The sequence below is a fragment of the Schistocerca piceifrons genome, chromosome X (assembly GCF_021461385.2).
Source record: "Schistocerca piceifrons isolate TAMUIC-IGC-003096 chromosome X, iqSchPice1.1, whole genome shotgun sequence".
Taxonomy (NCBI): Eukaryota; Metazoa; Arthropoda; class Insecta; order Orthoptera; family Acrididae; genus Schistocerca; species Schistocerca piceifrons.
The window spans coordinates 977,975,346-977,993,341 of NC_060149.1; positions in this window are offsets into that span (position 1 = coordinate 977,975,346).

Here is a 17,996-nt window from a genome sequence, read left to right on the forward strand (position 1 = left end):
GTCACAGGAATGGTTCAAAACATAGTCAGTAAGAAGAGTCAGTCTTCTTTTACTTAAGTCGGCGTAGTGCCTTTTGTATTTAATTCCGATGCAATTTCTGAGTTTCATCGTCAATAAGAAGGTCCAAAGCATACAGTAAACCTGAATTGAAGAATCGGAATCTATAACTAGTGACACAGGATTGGTTCAATACATAGACACTAAGAAGAGTCTGTCTTCTTGTACTTAAGTCGGCAATGTGCGTTTTGTATTTAATTCCGATGCAATTTCTGTGTTTCATCGTCAATAAGAAGGTCGAAGGGATACAGTAAACCTGAAGTGAAGCATCGGAATCTATAACTAGTGTCACAGGCATGTTCAAAACATAGACAGTAAGAAGAGTCAGTCTTCTTGTACTTAAGTCGGCATTGTGCCTTTTGTATTTAATTCCGATGCAATTTCTGTGTTTAATCGTCAATAAGAAGGTCAGAGGGATACAGTAAACCTGAAGTGAAGCATCGGAATCCATAACTAGTGTTACAGGAATGGTTCAAAGCATAGTCAGTAAGAAGAGTCAGTCATTTTGTACTTAAGTCGGCATTGTGGCTTTTGTATTTAATTCTGATGCAATTGCTGTGTTTCATCGTCACTAAGAAGGTCCTAAGGGATACAGTAAACCTGAAGTGAAGCATCGGAATCTATAACTATTGTCACAGGAATGGTTCAAACCATAGTCAGTAAGAAGAGTCAGTCTTCTTTAACTTAAGTCGGCGTAGTGCCTTTTGTATTTAATTCCGATGCAATTTCTGAGTTTCATCGTCAATAAGAAGGTCAGAGGGATACAGTAAACCAGAAGTGAAGCATCGGAATCTGTAACTAGTGTCACAGGATTGGTTCAAACATAGTCAGTAAGAAGAGTCAGTCTTCTTGTACTTAAGTCGGCATAGTGTGTTTGTATTTAATTCCGATGCAATTTCTGTGTTTCATCGTCAATAAGAAAGACCGAAGGGATACAGTAAACATGAAGTGAAGCATCGCAATCTATAACTAGTGTCACAGGATTGGTTTAAAACATAGACAGTAAGAAGAGTTAGTCTTCTTGAACATACGTCGGCATTGTGCCTTTTGTATTTAATTCCGATGCCATTTATGTGTTTCATCGTCAGTAAGAAGGTCCAAGTGATACAGTAAACCTGAAGTGAAGCATCGGAATCTATAACTAGTGTCACAGGAATGGTTCAAAACATAGACAGTAAAAAGAGTCAGTCTCCTTGTACTTAAGTCGGCATTGTGCCTTTTGTATTTAATTCCGATGCAATTTCTGTGTTTCATCGTCAATAAGAAGGTCAGAGGGATACAGTAAACCTGAAGTGAAGCATCGGAATCTATAACTAGTGACGCAGAAATGATTCAAAACATAGACAGTAGGAAGATTCAGTCTTCTTGTACTTAAGTCGGCATTGTGCCTTTCGTATTTAATTGCTATGCAATTTCTGTGTTTCATCGTCAACAAGAAGGTCAGAGGGATACAGTAAACCTGGCGTGAAGCATCGGAATCTATAACTAGTGTCACAGGAATGCTTCAAAAGCATAGACAGTAAGAAGAGTCAGTTTTCATGTCCTTATGTCGGCATTGTGCCTTTTGTATTTAATTCCGATGCAATTTCTGTGTTTCATCGTCAATTAGAATGTCCAAGGGATACAGTAAAATTGAAGTGAAACATCGGAATCTATAACTCGTGTCACAGGAATGGTTCAAACATAGACAGTAAGAAGAGTCAGACTTCTTGTAGTTAAGTCGGCATTGTGCCATTTGTATTTAATTCCGATGCAATTTCTGTGTTTCATCGTCAATAAGAAGGTCCAAGGGATACAGTAATCTAAAGTGAAGCATCGGAATATATAACTAGTGTCACAGGAATGGTTCAAAACATAGTCAGTAAGATGAGTCAGTCTCCTTTTACTTAAGTCGGCGTTGTGCCTTTTGTATTTAATTCCGATGCCATTTCTGAGTTTCATCGACAATAAGAAGGTCCAAGGGATACAGTAAATCTGAATTGAAGAATCGGAATCTATAACTAGTGTCACAGGATTGGTTCAAAACATAGACAGTAAGAAGAGTCAGTCTTCTTGTACTTAAGTCGGCAATGTGCTTTTTGTATTTAATTCCGATGCAATTTCTGTGTTTCATCGTCAATAAGAAGGTCGAAGGGATACAGTAAACCTGAAGTGAAGCATCGGAATCTATAACTAGTGTCACAGGCATGGTTCAAAACATAGACAGTAAGAAGAGTCAGTCTCTTGTACTTAAGTCGTCATTGTGCCTTTTGTATTTAATTCCGATGCCATTTCAGTGTTTCATGTTTAATAAGAAGGTCCAAGGGATACAGTAAACCTGAAGTCAAGCATCGGAATTTTTAACTAGTGTCACAGGAATGGTTCAAACATAGACAGTAAGAAGAGTCAGTCTTCTTGTACTTAAGTCGGCATAGTGCCTTTTGTATTTAATTCCGATGCAATTACTGTGTTTCATCGTCAATAAGAAGGTCAGAGGGATACAGTAAACCTGAAGTGAAGCATCGGAATCTATAACTAGTGTCACAGGAATGGTTCAAAACATAGACAGTAAAAAGAGTCAGTCTCCTTGTACTTAAGTCGGCATTGTGCCTTTTGTATTTAATTCCGATGCAATTTCTGTGTTTCATCGTCAATAAGAAGGTCAGAGGGATACAGTAAACCAGAAGTGAAGCATCGGAATCTATAACTAGTGACGCAGAAATGATTCAAAACATAGACAGTAGGAAGATTCAGTCTTCTTGTACTTAAGTCGGCATTGTGCCTTTCGTATTTAATTGCTATGCAATTTCTGTGTTTCATCGTCAACAAGAAGGTCAGAGGGATACAGTAAACCTGGCGTGAAGCATCGGAATCTATAACTAGTGTCACAGGAATGCTTCAAAAGCATAGACAGTAAGAAGAGTCAGTTTTCATGTCTATATGTCGGCATTGTGCCTTTTGTATTTAATTCCGATGCAATTTCTGTGTTTCATCGTCAATTAGAATGTCCAAGGGATACAGTAAAATTGAAGTGAAACATCGGAATCTATAACTCGTGTCACAGGAATGGTTCAAACATAGACAGTAAGAAGAGTCAGACTTCTTGTACTTAAGTCGGCATTGTGCCATTTGTATTTAATTCCGATGCAATTTCTGTGTTTCATCGTCAATAAGAAGGTCCAAGGGATACAGTAATCTAAAGTGAAGCATCGGAATATATAACTAGTGTCACAGGATTGGTTCAAAACATAGACAGTAAGAAGAGTCAGTCTTCTTGTACTTAAGTCGGCATAGTGCCTTTTGTATTTAATTCCGATGCAATTACTGTGTTTCATCGTCATAAGAAGGTCAGAGGGATACAGTAAACCTGAAGTGAAGCATCGGAATCTATAACTAGTGTCACAGGAATGGTTCAAATCATAGACAGTAGGAAGATTCAGTCTTCTTGTACTTAAGTCGGCATTGTGCCTTTCGTATTTAATTCCGATGCAATATCTGTGTTTCATCGTCAATAAGAAGGTCAGAGGGATACAGTAAACCTGGAGTGAAGCATCGGAATCTATAACTAGTGTCACAGGAATGCTTCAAAACATAGACAGTAAGAAGAGTCAGGTTTCTTGTTCTTATGTCGGCATTGTGCCTTTTGTATTTAGTTCCGATGCAATTTCTGTGTTTCTTCGTCAATTAGAATCTCCAAGGGATACAGTAAAGTTGAAGTGAAGCTTCGGAATCTATAACTCGTGTCACTGGAATGGTTCAAAACATAGACAGTAAGAAGAGTCAGACGTCTTGTACTTAAGTCGGCATTGATCCTTTTGTATTTCATTCCGATGCAATTTCTGTGTTTCATCGTCAATAAGAAGGTCCAAGGGATACAGTAATATAAAGTGATGCATCGGAATATATAACTAGTGTCACAGGAATGGTTCAAAGCATAGTCAGTAAGAAGAGTCAGTCTTCTTGTACTTAAGTCGGCATTGTGCCTTTTCTATTTAATTCCGATGCAATTTCTGAGTTTCATCGTCAATAAGAAGGTCCAAGGGATACGGTAAACCTTGAGTGAAGCATCGGAATCTATAACTAGTGTCAATGGAATGGTTCAAAACATAGACAATAAGAAGAGTCAGTCTTCTTGTACTTAAGTCGGCATTGTGCCTTTTGTATTTAATTCCGGTGCCATTTCAGTGTTACATCATCAATAAGAAGGTCAGAGGGTTACAGCAAACCTAATGTGAAACTTCGGAATGTATAACTAGTGTCACAGGAATGGTTCAAAACATAAACAGTAAGAAGAGTCAGTCTTCATCTACCTAAGTCGGCATTGTGCCTTTTGTATTTAAATCCGATGCAATTTCTGTGTTTCATCGTCAACAGGAAGGATCAAGGGATACAAAAAACCTGAAGTGAAGCTTCGGAATCTATAACTAGTGTCACAGGAATGGTCAAAACATAGTCAGTAAGAAGAGTCAGTCCTCTTGTACTTAAGTCTGCATTGTGCCTTTTCTATTTAATTCCGATGCAATTTCTGTGTTCCATCGTCAATAAGAAGGTCCAAGGGATACAGTAATCTAAAGTGAAGCATCGGAATATATAACTAGTGTCACAGGAATGGTTCACAACATAGACGGTAGGAAGAGTCAGTCTTCTTGTACTTAAGTCGGCATTGTGCCTTTTGTATTTAATTCCGATGCAATTTCTGTGTTCCATCGTCAATACGAAGGTCCAAGGGATACAGTAATCTAAAGTGAAGCATCGGAATATATAACTAGTGTCACAGGAATGGTTCAAAACATAGTCAGTAAGATGAGTCAGTCTCCTTTTACTTAAGTCGGCGTTGTGCCTTTTGTATTTAATTCCGATGCCATTTCTGAGTTTCATCGACAATAAGAAGGTCCAAGGGATACAGTAAATCTGAATTGAAGAATCGGAATCTATAACTAGTGTCACAGGATTGGTTCAAAACATAGACAGTAAGAAGAGTCAGTCTTCTTGTACTTAAGTCGGCAATGTGCTTTTTGTATTTAATTCCGATACAATTTCTGTGTTTCATCGTCAATAAGAAGGTCGAAGGGATACAGTAAACCTGAAGTGAAGCATCGGAATCTATAACTAGTGTCACAGGCATGGTTCAAAACATAGACAGTAAGAAGAGTCAGTCTCTTGTACTTAAGTCGGCATAGTACCTTTTGTATTTAATTCCGATGCAATTACTGTGTTTCATCGTCAATAAGAAGGTCAGAGGGCTACAGTAAACCTGAAGTGAAGCATCGGAATCTATAACTAGTGTCACAGGAATGGTTCAAAACATAGACAGTAAAAAGAGTCAGTCTCCTTGTACTTAAGTCGGCATTGTGCCTTTTGTATTTAATTCCGATGCAATTTCTGTGTTTCATCGTCAATAAGAAGGTCAGAGGGATACAGTAAACCAGAAGTGAAGCATCGGAATCTATAACTAGTGACGCAGAAATGATTCAAAACATAGACAGTAGGAAGATTCAGTCTTCTTGTACTTAAGTCGGCATTGTGCCTTTCGTATTTAATTGCTATGCAATTTCTGTGTTTCATCGTCAACAAGAAGGTCAGAGGGATACAGTAAACCTGGCGTGAAGCATCGGAATCTATAACTAGTGTCACAGGAATGCTTCAAAAGCATAGACAGTAAGAAGAGTCAGTTTTCATGTCCTTATGTCGGCATTGTGCCTTTTGTATTTAATTCCGATGCAATTTCTGTGTTTCATCGTCAATTAGAATGTCCAAGGGATACAGTAAAATTGAAGTGAAACATCGGAATCTATAACTCGTGTCACAGGAATGGTTCAAACATAGACAGTAAGAAGAGTCAGACTTCTTGTACTTAAGTCGGCATTGTGCCATTTGTATTTAATTCCGATGCAATTTCTGTGTTTCATCGTCAATAAGAAGGTCCAAGGGATACAGTAATCTAAAGTGAAGCATCGGAATATATAACTAGTGTCACAGGAATGGTTCAAAACATAGTCAGTAAGATGAGTCAGTCTCCTTTTACTTAAGTCGGCGTTGTGCCTTTTGTATTTAATTCCGATGCCATTTCTGAGTTTCATCGACAATAAGAAGGTCCAAGGGATACAGTAAACCTGAATTGAAGAATCGGAATCTATAACTAATGTCACAGGATTGGTTCAAAACATAGACAGTAAGAAGAGTCAGTCTTCTTGTACTTAAGTCGGCAATGTGCTTTTTGTATTTAATTCCGATGCAATTTCTGTGTTTCATCGTCAATAAGAAGGTCGAAGGGATACAGTAAACCTGAAGTGAAGCATCGGAATCTATAACTAGTGTCACAGGCATGGTTCAAAACATAGACAGTAAGAAGAGTCAGTCTCTTGTACTTAAGTCGTCATTGTGCCTTTTGTATTTAATTCCGATGCCATTTCAGTGTTTCATTGATAATAAGAAGGTCCAAGGGATACAGTAAACCTGAAGTCAAGCATCGGAATTTTTAACTAGTGTCACAGGAATGGTTCAAACATAGACAGTAAGAAGAGTCAGTCTTCTTGTACTTAAGTCGGCATAGTGCCTTTTGTATTTAATTCCGATGCAATTACTGTGTTTCATCGTCAATAAGAAGGTCAGAGGGATACAGTAAACCTGAAGTGAAGCATCGGAATCTATAACTAGTGTCACAGGAATGGTTCAAATCATAGACAGTAGGAAGATTCAGTCTTCTTGTACTTAAGTCGGCATTGTGCCTTTCGTATTTAATTCCGATGCAATATCTGTATTTCATCGTCAATAAGAAGGTCAGAGGGATACAGTAAACCTGGAGTGAAGCATCGGAATCTATAACTAGTGTCACAGGAATGCTTCAAAACATAGACAGTAAGAAGAGTCAGGTTTCTTGTTCTTATGTCGGCATTGTGCCTTTTGTATTTAGTTCCGATGCAATTTCTGTGTTTCTTCGTCAATTAGAATCTCCAAGGGATACAGTAAAATTGAAGTGAAGCTTCGGAATCTATAACTCGTGTCACTGGAATGGTTCAAAACATAGACAGTAAGAAGAGTCAGACCTCTTGTACTTAAGTCGGCATTGTGCCTTTTGTATTTCATTCCGATGCAATTTCTGTGTTTCATCGTCAATAAGAAGGTCCAAGGGATACAGTAATATAAAGTGAAGCATCGGAATATATAACTAGTGTCACAGGAATGGTTCAAAGCATAGTCAGTAAGAAGAGTCAGTCTTCTTGTACTTAAGTCGGCATTGTGCCTTTTCTATTTAATTCCGATGCAATTTCTGAGTTTCATCGTCAATAAGAAGGTCCAAGGGATACGGTAAACCTGGAGTGAAGCATCGGAATCTATAACTAGTGTCAATGGAATGGTTCAAAACATAGACAATAAGAAGAGTCAGTCTTCTTGTACTTAAGTCGGCATTGTGCCTTTTGTATTTAATTCCGGTGCCATTTCTGTGTTACATCATCAATAAGAAGGTCAGAGGGTTACAGTAAACCTAATGTGAAACTTCGGAATGTATAACTAGTGTCACAGGAATGGTTCAAAACATAAACAGTAAGAAGAGTCAGTCTTCATCTACCTAAGTCGGCATTGTGCCTTTTGTATTTAAATCCGATGCAATTTCTGTGTTTCATCGTCAACAGGAAGGATCAAGGGATACAAAAAACCTGAAGTGAAGCATCGGAATCTATAACTAGTGTCACAGGAATGGTTCAAAACATAGTCAGTAAGAAGAGTCAGTCCTCTTGTACTTAAGTCTGCATTGTGCCTTTTCTATTTAATTCCGATGCAATTTCTGTGTTCCATCGTCAATAAGAAGGTCCAAGGGATACAGTAATCTAAAGTGAAGCATCGGAATATATAACTAGTGTCACAGGAATGGTTCACAACATAGACGGTAGGAAGAGTCAGTCTTCTTGTACTTAAGTCGGCATTGTGCCTTTTGTATTTAATTCCGATGCAATTTCTGTGTTCCATCGTCAATACGAAGGTCCAAGGGATACAGTAATCTAAAGTGAAGCATCGGAATATATAACTAGTGACACAGGAATGGTTTAAAACATAGTCAGTAAGAAGAGTCAGTCTTCTTGTACTTAAGTCGGCATTGTGCCTTTTGTATTTAATTACGTTGCAATTTCTGTGTTTCATCGTCAATAAGAAGGTCCAAGGGATACAGTAAACATGGAGTGTAGCATCGGAATCTATAACTAGTGTCACAGGAATGGTTCAAACGTAGACAGTAAGAAGAGTCAGTCTTCATGTACCTAAGTCGGCATTGTGCCTTTTGTATTTAATTACGTTGCAATTTCTGTGTTTCATCGTCAATAAGAAGGTCCAAGGGATACAGTAAACCTGGAGTGTAGCTTCGGAATCTATAACTAGTGTCAATGGAATTGTTCATAACATAGACAGTAAGAAGAGTCAGTCTTCTTGTACTTAAGTCGGTATTGTGCATTATGTATTTTATTCGGGTGCAATTTCTGTGCTTCATCGTCAAGAACAGGGTCAGAAAGATACAGTAAACCTGAAGTGTAGCATCGGAATCCATAACTAGTGTCACAGGAATGGTTCAAAACATAGTCAGTAACAAGTGTCAGTCTTCTTGTCCTTAAGTCGGCCTTATGCCTTTTGTACTTAATTCCGGTGCAATTTCTGTGTTTCACCGTCAATAACAAGGTCCTAGGGATACAGTAAACCTGGAGTGAGCATCGGAAACTATAACTAGTGTCACAGGAATGGTTCAAATCATAGACAACACTTAAGTCGGCATTGTGCCTTTTGTATTTAATTCCGATGCAATTTCTGTGTTTCATCGTGCATAAGAACGTCAGAGGGATGCAGTGAACCTGAAGTGAAGCATCGGAATCAATAACTAGTGTCACAGGAATGGTTCAAAAGGTAGTCAGTAAGAAGAGTCAGTCTTCTTGTACTTAAGTCGGCATTGTGCCTTTTCTATTTAATTCCGATGCAATTTCTGAGTTTCATCGTCAATAAGAAGATCCAAGGGATACGGTAAACCTGGAGTGAAGCATCGGAATCTATAACTAGTGTCAATGGAATGGTTCAAAACATAGACAATAAGAAGAGTCAGTCTTCTTGTACTTAAGTCGGCATTGTGAGTTTTGTATTTAATTCCGGTGCCATTTCTGTGTTACATCATCAATAAGAAGGTCAGAGGGTTACAGTAAACCTAATGTGAAACTTCGGAATGTATAACTAGTGTCACAGGAATGGTTCAAAACATAAACAGTAAGAAGAGTCAGTCTTCATCTACCTAAGTCGGCATTGTGCCTTTTGTATTTAAATCCGATGCAATTTCTGTGTTTCATCGTCAACAGGAAGGATCAAGGGATACAAAAAACCTGAAGTGAAGCATCGGAATCAATAACTAGTGTCACAGGAATGCTTCAAAACATAGACCGTAAGAGGAGTCAGTTTTCTTGTTCTTAAGTCGGCATTGTGCCTTTTGTATTTAATTCCGATGCAATTTCAGAGTTTCATCGTCATTTAGAATGTCCAATCGATACAGTAAAATTGAAGTGAAGCATCGGAATCTATAACTCGTCTCACAGGATTGGTTCAAAGCATAGACAGTAAGAAGAGTCAGACTTCTTGTACTTAAGTCGGCATTGTGCCTTTTGTATTTAATTCCGATGCAATTTCTGTGTTTCATCGTCAATAAGAAGGTCCAAGGGATACAGTAATCTAAAGTGAAGCATCGGAATAAATAGCTAGTGTCACAGGAATGGTTCAAATCATAGTCAGTAAGAAGAGTCAGTCTTCGTGTACTTAAGTCGGCATAGTGCATTTTGTATTTGATTCCGATGCAATTTCTGTGTTTCATCGTCAATAAGAAGGTAAGAGGTATACAGTAAACCTGAAGTGAAGCATCAGAATCTATAATTAGTGTCACAGGAATGGTTCAAAACATAGTCAGTAAGAAGAGTCAGTCTTCTTGTCCTTAAGTCGGCATTGTGCCTTTTGTATTTTATTCCGATGCAATTTCTGTGTTTCATCGTCAATAAGAAGGTCCAGGGGATACAGTAAACCTGGAGTGTAGCATCGGAATTTATAACTAGTGTCACAGGAATGGTTCAAACCATAAACAGTGTGAAGAGTCAGTCTTCATCTACCTAAGTCGGCATTGTGCCTTTTGTATTTAAATCCGATGCTATTTCTGTGTTTCATCGTCAATAGGAAGGATCAAGGGATACAATAAACCTGAAGAGAAGCATCAGGATTTATAACTAGTGTCACAGGAGTGGTTTAAACGTAGTCAGTGGGAAGAGTCAGTCTTCATGTACTTAAGTCGGCATTGTGCCTTTTGTATTTAATTCCGATGCAATTTCTGTGTTTCATCGTCAATAAGAAGGTCCAATAGATACTGTATACCTGAAGTGAAGCATCGGAATCTATAACTAGTGTCACAGGAATGGTTCAAAACATAGACAGTAAAAAGAGTCAGTCTCCTTGTACTTAAGTCGGCATTGTGCCTTTTGTATTTAATTCCGATGCAATTTCTGTGTTTCATCGTCAATAAGAAGGTCAGAGGGATACAGTAAACCAGAAGTGAAGCATCGGAATCTATAACTAGTGACGCAGAAATGATTCAAAACATAGACAGTAGGAAGATTCAGTCTTCTTGTACTTAAGTCGGCATTGTGCCTTTCGTACTTAATTGCTATGCAATTTCTCTGTTTCATCGTCAACAAGAAGGTCAGAGGGATACAGTAAACCTGGCGTGAAGCATCGGAATCTATAACTAGTGTCACAGGAATGCTTCAAAAGCATAGACAGTAAGAAGAGTCAGTTTTCATGTCCTTATGTCGGCATTGTGCCTTTTGTATTTAATTCCGATGCAATTTCTGTGTTTCATCGTCAATTAGAATGTCCAAGGGATACAGTAAAATTGAAGTGAAACATCGGAATCTATAACTCGTGTCACAGGAATGGTTCAAACATAGACAGTAAGAAGAGTCAGACTTCTTGTACTTAAGTCGGCATTGTGCCATTTGTATTTAATTCCGATGCAATTTCTGTGTTTCATCGTCAATAAGAAGGTCCAAGGGATACAGTAATCGAAAGTGAAGCATCGGAATATATAACTAGTGTCACAGGAATGGTTCAAAACATAGTCAGTAAGAAGAGTCAGTCTCCTTTTACTTAAGTCGGCGTTGTGCCTTTTGTATTTAATTCCGATGCCATTTCTGAGTTTCATCGACAATAAGAAGGTCCAAGGGATACAGTAAACCTGAATTGAAGAATCGGAATCTATAACTAGTGTCACAGGATTGGTTCAAAACATAGACAGTAAGAAGAGTCAGTCTTCTTGTACTTAAGTCGGCAATGTGCTTTTTGTATTTAATTCCGATGCAATTTCTGTGTTTCATCGTCAATAAGAAGGTCGAAGGGATACAGTAAACCTGAAGTGAAGCATCGGAATCTATAACTAGTGTCACAGGCATGGTTCAAAACATAGACAGTAAGAAGAGTCAGTCTCTTGTACTTAAGTCGTCATTGTGCCTTTTGTATTTAATTCCGATGCCATTTCAGTGTTTCATTGTTAATAAGAAGGTCCAAGGGATACAGTAAACCTGAAGTCAAGCATCGGAATTTTTAACTAGTGTCACAGGAATGGTTCAAACATAGACAGTAAGAAGAGTCAGTCTTCTTGTACTTAAGTCGGCATAGTGCCTTTTGTATTTAATTCCGATGCAATTACTGTGTTTCATCGTCAATAAGAAGGTCAGAGGGATACAGTAAACCTGAAGTGAAGCATCGGAATCTATAACTAGTGTCACAGGAATGGTTCAAATCATAGACAGTAGGAAGATTCAGTCTTCTTGTACTTAAGTCGGCATTGTGCCTTTCGTATTTAATTCCGATGCAATATCTGTGTTTCATCGTCAATAAGAAGGTCAGAGGGATACAGTAAACCTGGAGTGAAGCATCGGAATCTATAACTAGTGTCACAGGAATGCTTCAAAACATAGACAGTAAGAAGAGTAAGGTTTCTTGTTCTTATGTCGGCATTGTGCCTTTTGTATTTAGTTCCGATGCAATTTCTGTGTTTCTTCGTCAATTAGAATCTCCAAGGGATACAGTAAAATTGAAGTGAAGCTTCGGAATCTATAACTCGTGTCACTGGAATGGTTCAAAACATAGACAGTAAGAAGAGTCAGACCTCTTGTACTTAAGTCGGCATTGTGCCTTTTGTATTTCATTCCGATGCAATTTCTGTGTTTCATCGTCAATAAGAAGGTCCAAGGGATACAGTAATATAAAGTGAAGCATCGGAATATATAACTAGTGTCACAGGAATGGTTCAAAGCATAGTCAGTAAGAAGAGTCAGTCTTCTTGTACTTAAGTCGGCATTGTGCCTTTTCTATTTAATTCCGATGCAATTTCTGAGTTTCATCGTCAATAAGAAAGTCCAAGGGATACGGTAAACGTGGAGTGAAGCATCGGAATCTATAACTAGTGTCAATGGAATGGTTCAAAACATAGACAATAAGAAGAGTCAGTCTTCTTGTACTTAAGTCGGCATTGTGCCTTTTGTATTTAATTCCGGTGCCATTTCTGTGTTACATCATCAATAAGAAGGTCAGAGGGTTACAGTAAACCTAATGTGAAACTTCGGAATGTATAACTAGTGTCACAGGAATGGTTCAAAACATAAACAGTAAGAAGAGTCAGTCTTCATCTACCTAAGTCGGCATTGTGCCTTTTGTATTTAAATCCGATGCAATTTCTGTGTTTCATCGTCAACAGGAAGGATCAAGGGATACAAAAAACCTGAAGTGAAGCATCGGAATCTATAACTAGTGTCACAGGAATGGTTCAAAACATAGTCAGTAAGAAGAGTCAGTCCTCTTGTACTTAAGTCTGCATTGTGCCTTTTCTATTTAATTCCGATGCAATTTCTGTGTTCCATCGTCAATAAGAAGGTCCAAGGGATACAGTAATCTAAAGTGAAGCATCGGAATATATAACTAGTGTCACAGGAATGGTTCACAACATAGACGGTAGGAAGAGTCAGTCTTCTTGTACTTAAGTCGGCATTGTGCCTTTTGTATTTAATTCCGATGCAATTTCTGTGTTCCATCGTCAATACGAAGGTCCAAGGGATACAGTAATCTAAAGTGAAGCATCGGAATATATAACTAGTGACACAGGAATGGTTTAAAACATAGTCAGTAAGAAGAGTCAGTCTTCTTGTACTTAAGTCGGCATTGTGCCTTTTGTATTTAATTACGTTGCAATTTCTGTGTTTCATCGTCAATAAGAAGGTCCAAGGGATACAGTAAACATGGAGTGTAGCATCGGAATCTATAACTAGTGTCACAAGAATGGTTCAAACGTAGACAGTAAGAAGAGTCAGTCTTCATGTACCTAAGTCGGCATTGTGCCTTTTGTATTTAATTACGTTGCAATTTCTGTGTTTCATCGTCAATAAGAAGGTCCAAGGGATACAGTAAACCTGGAGTGTAGCTTCGGAATCTATAACTAGTGTCAATGGAATTGTTCATAACATAGACAGTAAGAAGAGTCAGTCTTCTTGTACTTAAGTCGGTATTGTGCATTATGTATTTTATTCCGGTGCAATATCTGTGCTTCATCGTCAAGAACCGGGTCAGAAAGATACAGTAAACCTGAAGTGTAGCATCGGAATCCATAACTAGTGTCACAGGAATGGTTCAAAACATAGTCAGTAACAAGTGTCAGTCTTCTTGTCCTTAAGTCGGCCTTATGCCTTTTGTACTTAATTCCGGTGCAATTTCTGTGTTTCACCGTCAATAACAAGGTCCTAGGGATACAGTAAACCTGGAGTGAGCATCGGAAACTATAACTAGTGTCACAGGAATGGTTCAAATCATAGACAACACTTAAGTCGGCATTGTGCCTTTTGTATTTAATTCCGATGCAATTTCTGTGTTTCATCGTGCATAAGAACGTCAGAGGGATGCAGTGAACCTGAAGTGAAGCATCGGAATCAATAACTAGTGTCACAGGAATGGTTCAAAAGGTAGTCAGTAAGAAGAGTCAGTCTTCTTGTCCTTAAGTCGGCATTGTGCCTTTTCTATTTAATTCCGATGCAATTTCTGTGTTTCATCGTCAATAAGAAGGTCAGAGGGATACAGTAAACCTGAAGTGAACCATTGGAATCTATGACTAGTGTCACAGGAATGCTTCAAAACATAGACCGTAAGAGGAGTCAGTTTTCTTGTTCTTGAGTCGGCATTGTGCCTTTTGTATTTAATTCCGATGCAATTTCAGAGTTTCATCGTCATTTAGAATGTCCAATCGATACAGTAAAATTGAAGTGAAGCATCGGAATCTATAACTCGTCTCACAGGATTGGTTCAAAACATAGACAGTGAGAAGAGTCAGACTTCTTGTACTTAAGTCGGCATTGTGCCTTTTGTATTTAATTCCGATGCAATTTCTGTGTTTCATCGTCAATAAGAAGGTCCAAGGGATACAGTAATCTAAAGTGAAGCATCGGAATAAATAGCTAGTGTCACAGGAATGGTTCAAATCATAGTCAGTAAGAAGAGTCAGTCTTCGTGTACTTAAGTCGGCATAGTGCATTTTGTATTTAATTCCGATGCAATTTCTGTGTTTCATCGACAATAAGAAGGTAAGAGGTATACTGTAAACCTGAAGTGAAGCATCAGAATCTATAATTAGTGCCACAGGAATGGTTCAAAACATAGTCAGTAAGAAGAGTCAGTCTTCTTGTCCTTAAGTCGGCATTGTGCCTTTTGTATTTTATTCCGATGCAATTTCTGTGTTTCATCGTCAATAAGAAGGTCCAAGGGATACAGTAAACCTGGAGTGTAGCATCGGAATTTATAACTAGTGTCACAGGAATGGTTCAAACCATAAACAGTGTGAAGAGTCAGTCTTCATCTACCTAAGTCGGCATTGTGCCTTTTGTATTTAAATCCGATGCTATTTCTGTGTTTCATCGTCAATAGGAAGGATCAAGGGATACAATAAACCTGAAGTGAAGCATCAGAATTTATAACTAGTGTCACAGGAGTGGTTTAAACGTAGTCAGTGGGAAGAGTCAGTCTTCATTTACTTAAGTCGGCATTGTGCCTTTTGTATTTAATTCCGATGCAATTTCTGTGTTTCATCGTCAATAAGAAGGTCCAATAGATACTGTATACCTGAAGTGAAGCATCGGAATCTATAACTAGTGTCACAGGAATGGTTCAAAACAAAGTCAGTAAGAAGAGTCAGTCCTCTTGTACTTAAGTCGGCATTGTGCCTTTTCTATTTAATTCCGACGCAATTTCTGAGTTTCATCGTCAATAAGAAGGTCCAAGGGATACAGTAAACCTGGAGTGAAGCATCGGAATCTATAACTAGTGTCACAGGAATGGTTCAAAACATAGTCAGTAAGAAGAGTCAGTCTTCTTGTACTTAAGTCGGCATTGTGCATTTTGTATTTAATTCCGATGCAATTTCTGTGTTTCATCGTCGATAAGAAGGTCAGAGGGAAACAGTAAACCTGAAGTGAAGCATTTGAATCTATAACTAGTGTCACAGGTATGGTTCAAACATAGTCAGTAAGAAGCGTCTGTCTCTTGTACTTAAGTCGGCTTGTGCCTATTGTATTTATTTCCGATTCAATTTCTGCGTTTCATCGTCAATAAGAAGGTCAGAGGGATACAGTAAACCTGAAGTGAAGCATCGGAATCTATAACTAGTGTCACAGGAATGGTTCAAAACATAGACAGTAGGAAGATTCGGTCTTCTTGTACTTAAGTCTTCACTGTGCCTTTCGTATTTAATTCCGATGCAATTTATGTGTTTCATCGCCAATAAGAAGGTCAGAGGGATACAGTAATCCTGGAGTGAAGCATCGGAATCTATAACTAGTGTCACAGGAATGGTTCAAAACATAGTCAGTAAGAAGAGTCAGTCCTCTTGTACTTAAGTCGGCATTGTGCCTTTTCTTTTTAATTCCGATGCAATTTCTGTGTTTCATCGTCAATAAGAAGGTCAGAAGGGATACAGTAAACCTGAAGTGAAGCATTGGAATCTATAACTAGTGTCACAGGAATGCTTCAAAACATAGACAGTCAGAAGAGTCTGTTTTCTTGTTCTTAAGTCGGCATTGTGCCTTTTGTATTTAATTCCGATTCAATTTCTGCGTTTCATCGTCAATAAGAAGGTCAGAGGGATACAGTAATCCTGAAGTGAAGCATCGGAATCTATAACTAGTGTCACAGGAATGGTTCAAAACATAAACAGTAAGAAGATTCAGTCTTCATCTACCTAAGTCGGCATTGTGCCTTTTGTATTTAAATACGATGCAATTTCTGTGTATCATCGTCAATAGGAAGGATCAAGGGATACAATAAACCTGAAGTGAAGCATCGGAATTTATAACTAGTGTCACAGGAATGGTTCAAAACATAGTCAGTGAGAAGAGTCAGTCTTCATGTACTAGAGTCGGCATTGTGCCTTTTGTATTTAATTCCGATGCAATTTCTGTGTTTCATCGCCAATAAGAAGGTCCAATAGCTACAGAATACCTGAAGTGAAGCATCGCAATCTATAACTAGTGTCACAGGAATGGTTCAATACATAGTCTGTAAGAAGAGTCAGTCCTCTTGTACTTAAGTCGGCATTGTGCCTTTTCTATTTAATTCCGATGCAATTTCTGAGTTTCATCGTCAATAAGAAGGTCCAAGGGATACAGTAAACCTGGAGTGATGCATCGGAATCTATAACTAGTGTCAATGGAATGGTTCAAAACATAGACAGTAAGAAGAGTCAGTCTTCTTGTACATAAGTCGGCATTGTGCCTTTTGTATTTAATTCCGGTGTTATTTCTGTGTTTCATCATCAATAAGAACGTCAGAGGGATACAGTAAACCTGAAGTGAAGCATCGGAATCTATAACTAGTGTCACAGGAATGGTTCAAATCATGGTCAGTAAGAAGAGTTAGTCTTCTTGTCCTTAAGTCGGCCTTATGCCTTTTGTATTTAATCCGATGCAATTTCTGTGTTTCATCGTCAATAAGAAGGTCCAAGGCATACAGTAAACCTGGAGTGAAGCATCGGAATCTATAACTAGTGTCACAGGAATGGTTCAAAACAAAGACAGTACTTAAGTCAGCATTGTGCCTTTTGCATTTAATTCCGATGCAATATCTGTATTTCATCGTCAATAAGAAGGTCCAAGGGATACAGTAAACCTGAAGTGAAGCATCGGAATCATTAACTAGTGTCACAGGAATGGTTCAAAACATAGTCAGTAAGAAGAGTCGGTCTTCATGTACTTAAGTGGCGTTGTGTCTTTTGTATTTAACTCCGATGCAATTTCTGTGTTTCATCGTCAATACGAAGATCCAAGAGATACATTGAACCTGAAGAGAAGCTTCGGAATCTATAACTAGTGTCACAGGAATGGTTCACAACAGAGACAGTAGGAAGAGTCAGTCTTCTTGTACTTAAGTCGGCATTGTGCATTTTGTATTTAATTACGTTGCAATTTCTGTTTTTCATTGTCAACAAGAAGGTCCAAGGGATAGAGTAGACCTGAAGTGAAGCATCGGAGTCTATAACTAGTGTCAATGGAATGGTTCAAAACATACACAGTAAGAAGAGTCAGTCTTCTTGTACTGAAGTCGGCATTGTGCCTTTCGTATTTATTTCCGATGCCATTTCTGTGTTTCATCATCAATAAGAAGGTCAGAAGGGTACAGTAAACCTGAAGTGAAGCATCGGAATCTATAACTAGTGTCGCAGGAATGGTTCAAATCATAGTCAGTAAGAAGAGTCAGTCTTCTTGTCCTTAAGTCGGCCTTATGCCTTTTGTATTTAATTCCGATGCAATATCTGTGTTTCATCGTCAATAAGAAGGTCCAAGGCATACAGTAAACCTGGAGTGAAGCATCGGAATCTATAACTAGTGTCACAGGAATGGTTCAAAACATAGACAGTACTT